Raw genomic sequence first — 5,893 nt, 5'->3', positions numbered from 1 at the left:
TTTTAATTCTAATTTATTATAGTTTTCTGATTTATTTTGGTAAATACTAATTAAAATTATTGTATGGGGGTGATGTAACAAAATTGCTAGTCTTCATTTCCAAGAATTTTTATACAAAATTTTACGGAACCACCGCCGTGTAAATTGCGGGTTAGGAATGTTAATTTTGAAAAAAATCTTAACATTTATTCAAAATTTTTTCCATTTTTCTGTAAATTTTGATTAAAGCTAGCAACGAATAAACATCACACTTTTTCGTCCCGTTTAAACAAATATTTTAATTTTGATATATGAACCACACTTAATTCAAATAAATCACTTGTTAAAATTACTGCAACAAAATGATCTTAATTTCATTTTTCTTAAAAGCAGGTAATGAAATCAACTTTTGTATTGAATCAGAATAAAAAAGAACTGTTTAGAAATTGTTACATTTTCATATACAAATTAGGAGTTGTCATGAGAAATGTGTTTGAATCCAATTTAGAATCCTCATAATTTATTGAAAGTACTCTAAATTGGAGAATTGACTTCTATGTTTTTTGTTAACTCATTTTTATCGCAAGTTGGGCTGAATAGAATGGATATTAAGTTACTTTACCAATTTCAATTTAGTTTACTGAAGTAAATCACATCTGTTTTTACATTAAAAGACAAATTTTCCAATGTTCCTTTTCATTGAAAAACATTATTTGAATAAAAACTGATAGTGACATTAATGCAAAGTATCAGCACATTATGGACTTATATGACAATTTTTTCATTTTTGCTCTTTCTGCATTAACAATGTCTTTTTTTTTTAATACCCATTGCGAGTTTATCCAAACCCACCAGGGCAATCCGGTGGCAAGAACCTGGCGTATCCCAGACGGACTGCCGACGAAAAATTCCAATAGCTAATAGTAGACTGACATCTTAACCACCTGTAACTGTCTAACTGTTTACCTATATGTTAGTTGTGTGTATCATTAACAGGTCGGATTTGCAATAGGGGTTAACATAGGCAAGAAACAAATTACTCTTATCCTTACTATTATAAATTAAGGGAATTTGAACCCTGACCCTCAAAGCTGTGATATAATATACACTTGTAAGTATTAGCCTATTTGTTAATGTTTATTACAGGATGTCCAGGCAGTTAAGGCCATCTGGATTGAATCCAGCAAGTAAACCCAAGAATTTTTCACGAGCAATCTGTTCCAGATATGTCAAGCTTATTCATCACCATCGTGCCATCTTCATTATAGGCATTGAGAATAGTCCTCTTAGTGTTCGTACCATAGGAAAAAAAATGAAACAAACACATTTCAGAAATGTTTGTAAATTCAGTGTACAATTAAAAACTACACCATTAAAATGTGCATAATTTGTACACATCTTAATGGTGTAATTTTTACATATCTGGCATGTTTTCTTTGTTTATTTTTGATGGGAAAATGCAATGCTTCTTCCATTTCCCACAATTATTAACTCATTACCTCTCAGAAGGATTTTAACTTAGATATTCAAAGATCAAAATGTAGTTTTCATTGTAAATATTTTCACAAGTGGAACTACGAGCAATTGTTTATTGTTGCATGGTCACAATGCTGGGCTGCAATTCTTAATAATCGTATTTTGAAATCATTTAATTCGAAATACCTCAAATTAGTAGTGGCTTGCCCCTGTACATCACACTTTATCGTTAACAATAGAGTCGTGCCGGTCATCTGTTAACTGACGTTTTGAATTGAAAAAAACATGACTTTCGGTTTGAATCGGAAGATCATATATAGTTAATTGGGGCCTCCCGTCCCTAGTTTCCACATCTGGTCTCGGATTTCATATAACTCCGTTCTCAAAGTTAAGACAGTGGGAATTTATGGGTTTACAATGACAAAATTTAGAAATGTAGCATTCTTCCGAAAGCAAAATTGTCGCGTTGTAAGTAAAACAAAAAATTCTTAGCCGTCAGGAAATAAAATATCATAGCAAGCGAAAGTTTCAAAGTTAGACCAAGTTGAACGGAGGTGTCAAATTGATTAACCCATCAAATTAAGAATTTAGGGGAGAGATCCTTAAAAGTCAGAAACTCGAGGAGAAAGAATGGTTGTTTCTCCCTAGCTCAGTCTGTCTATCCTCTGTGTCGATTTCCCCGTTGTCTCGGCCGTGTTATAAAGGTTTTTCGGTACTTTTAATATTAACTTTATCCAGTTTGATGTTGCATTAATACGCGCAACCCGCAACCCCGACGGCGACTGAAAAGCCAAATAATATTGGGCGAAATCCTAAGAATTTGATTTATTTCATGCCATGGACGAAAAAGATGTTTATTCGAACGAATTTCGGGCGATTTTCGGAGATGGTCGAGCCACGAGACATAGAATTGAAAAAGATCTCCACGTTGGACATTCTGCACCACGTAAATGCAGAAGATAATTTATTTATCAAATTCCGAACACAATAAAATGCTCCAATAACCACCACCTTATAAGTGGCTGAGGGAATTTTTAATTAAGAAAACTAACGTTTTCGATCTATTCCATAGATCATCTTCAGGTTTAAACTGACGAACAAAAACAATTCCAAAGAATGGAACACAACATATTTAAATTCAAAAAACCGACAACGGAGCAACTAATTAAAATTAGAATTAAAGCGCAAAAAATACACAAATGTAAACTAACAAACACACAACAATACCAAAGTTATTAGTACACGCTAACATCATTTAACAGATAATAAAATATTAAGGTTCTCCAAATACGAAACACATCGCAAATCATGAGCCATTTGTAAGTCTCTTAATTGCAAACTTCCAAGCTGACGGTAATCCCTCAGTGTCCCTGGCGTTAATGCATCTATTGTCAAGTCTACTCTTGTATATTTCTATTTTCTCCGTCGTCTTTGCTAAAGTTGGAGAATATATTTGTTTGACGATTTCCGCCTCTTCCCATCCAACGACGGATCCTTCGGCCTGGGCCATCTGGGCCAGTACCGTTGCGTTAGAACTTTTCCTTACATCATATTTGTGTTCTTTGACTTTTACACCTAGGTTTCTCGTTGTAACCCCTATATACTCCTGTTTTAGTCCTAATTGCTGGTTTTCATAAGGGATCCTATAGACCCCAGCTTTATCCTCTTTCTTAATCTCCCCTTTATCAGTTCTCAGAATTTTGTAAAGGTTCGGGGCTCGTTTCAAGATCAATGTTGATTTTTTAATGTCCGCTCTCTCCTCCATAATGCCCCGTACATTTTTGTTGAATGTAAACTTAGTATATCCACTAGGTCTTTGTTTAGAGGTTCTTGCGTCACTCTTTTCAAACTTCCTCACGATACCATTAATTACGTTTCTTCTGTAGCCCAAGTTCTCTGCTATTCGCATGATCCTGTCGATTTCGTTAACCCTGTCTATAACGTTATCGCAATAAGTAAAAGCCCTCCTGACTAAGGTACGAAAGGCTGCCAACGAAATGGATCATTTGACTGTGGCGGGATGTAGAGTGGGCTATGCGTGGGTTTAGTATACACTTTAGTGGATAGATGCCCTCTCTTAAAAGTGATATTGATGTCTAAGAAGTGTACCTCTACTGAACTTTTCTGCTCTAGTTTCAGATGTAGGCCGTCTTCGTTATCGTTAATTCTTTCTATAAAGGTACTGATTCCTCGATTACTTCTCCATATTATAAGGATATCGTCAACATATCTCTTGTAGTAAACTATATTGTTTCTGAAGCCGTGCAGAACTTTTTCTTCAATTTTCTTAACCACTAATTTGCATAGAAGCCCCGACATAGGGCTTCCCATAGGAACTCCCCTATTCTGTTTGTAAGTATGGCCTTCGTAGCCAAAGAAGGATTCACAGCATACCAGGTTAGCCATCTCCAAAACATCGTCCCTGTGGTGTAACAACTCTGGGTTTACTTTAAATAAGGATTCCATTAGCGCTTCCAAACAGAACTCAATTTTTACGGATGGGTACATACTCTCGTAATCTAATATAGTACCCACTTCCTCATCCATCAGAGTTATGTCTTGCAACTCTTTAACTACTACCGTAGGATCCTTTGCAACCAATATACTGCCTTCCAGTAGGGAGGAAAGATAACCGTGCAACCTTTTTTCTAAGAAAACCGTAGGTGCTTCAATTTTTTCCACAATTGGCCTTATTCTCTTGCCTTCCTTATGCGTTTTAGCAAACGCAAATAGCCTTGGGACCCCAGGTCTGGGGTTACGGCACTTCTTGATAAACGGTAAAATTCGAGAGCTTACTTCCTTCGAGTTTCTTGAGCCTCCTATCTATATTCTCAACGATTTTATCGTTGGTCCTAACACACTCCGTCTCTTCGAGGTACTCTTCCAATGCTTTATTATAAGTCTGCCTTTTCATGATAACTATTTGTTTACTCTTATCCGCTCTTGCAGCCACCAAGTCGTTTACTTTCAGCCAACGTTTAGTGTAACGGATGTCTTTGTCTTCACTCCCTCCTCTTCTCCACTTTTCCTGATTTTTAATAATCGTTTTCCAACGTAGATAATCTTTCTCTATCGGATCTAAGCCAACTAATCCTCTTTCGATCTCTTGGAGGGAGGTTTCCCAACTCGCTGCGTTCTCGGGGACGAAGTTCGGGCCGTTGCTCAGTACTTCCTTTACTCTTTCCGGAACTTGAACCTGGTCCCATACAACATATGTAGTAATTTTCCTTCCAATCTTTCTCGTGCTTTGTTTACTAAGAATCCATTTCATTTTCTTAACATAGCTCTTTGTTAAACTCTTATGGATATTATCCGTAAGACCAACAACACCTTCATTAATATCTATTAACTTTTCCGGATTTTCTTTAAAAAATCTTATCTTCGAGGTCGATGAGGCGACGCAGGAGCCCATAATTTTTGTTTCTTACTAATTTAATAGACCTTCTTAGACACGCCGAACAAAATCTGAACTTCAGCGAGTGGCACTCTTTTGGGACAGAGAGTCTAAAGATTGACATGGGAAAAACTTTGTTTTTCAAACATTCCTTTAAGAATTCGAACTTACAATTAGCTTTGACCAATTTCATCGCTAACTTCCTGTACTCTTTGTATGCTTCAACCAATGCCGCCATAATGATATTGAACATAAACGTACTCAGCTAAAATATACATGGTGGTCAATTGCGAGTACCTGTATAAGTTGCTGAGAAAATTTTTAATTAAGAAAACTAACGTTTTCGATCTATTCCATAGATCATCTTCAAATTTAAACTGATGAACAAACGAGTGAAGAACAGCAAGTGAAGAAGACCTTCTCTAAGTGCGCGTGGCTTGGCATCCTCCCGGAGTCGGGATCATGCGACGCTACACTCTGGGTCCAGTGCACTTGGCCAAGGTCTTCGGGGGTCATCCGGCCACAGACCTTGCGGTGGCGGATATAGAAAATGACAGCTCGTCCGAGTTGACATTTTCTGGTTGGTCGCGTTCTGCCCGTTCGTCCGCGACGGCAACGCTACTGCTTTGCCGAAGTCAAAACGGAGAGGAATCGGAGGAGAGCGCCACCGAAGTCGAGGAACCGCGGTTTTGTTGCTGCGGGTGCGGGCTGGCTGCGGTGATCTTCTTCGGTTTTACCCAACTCGTCTTTTGCACCCGGACATGACACCTTTACTCGGACGTGACCACCTACTTGTCCCCCGAACGTGACACTCGGTCGACGACAACGGATTTGACTCCCGATTGTGACCACCCGGACGTGATACCTTTACTCACCGGCGCGACATTCGGCCGACCTTTCTTCCCAAACAGCTGTTACGAGGATTGAGCTTCCGGTTAAGGTTATGTTAGGCTAGGATAGGCTAGGTCAGGTCCTTCTCTCTCCTCATGACTCTGTTCGGAAAGAAAGACTATCTGATAAAGGTAATAATTTTGACCTTAGATA

Source organism: Centruroides vittatus, unplaced genomic scaffold (genome assembly GCF_030686945.1).
Source record: "Centruroides vittatus isolate TY-2023 unplaced genomic scaffold, ASM3068694v2 contig_1110, whole genome shotgun sequence".
Taxonomy (NCBI): Eukaryota; Metazoa; Arthropoda; class Arachnida; order Scorpiones; family Buthidae; genus Centruroides; species Centruroides vittatus.
This window is presented reverse-complemented; position numbering follows the sequence as displayed.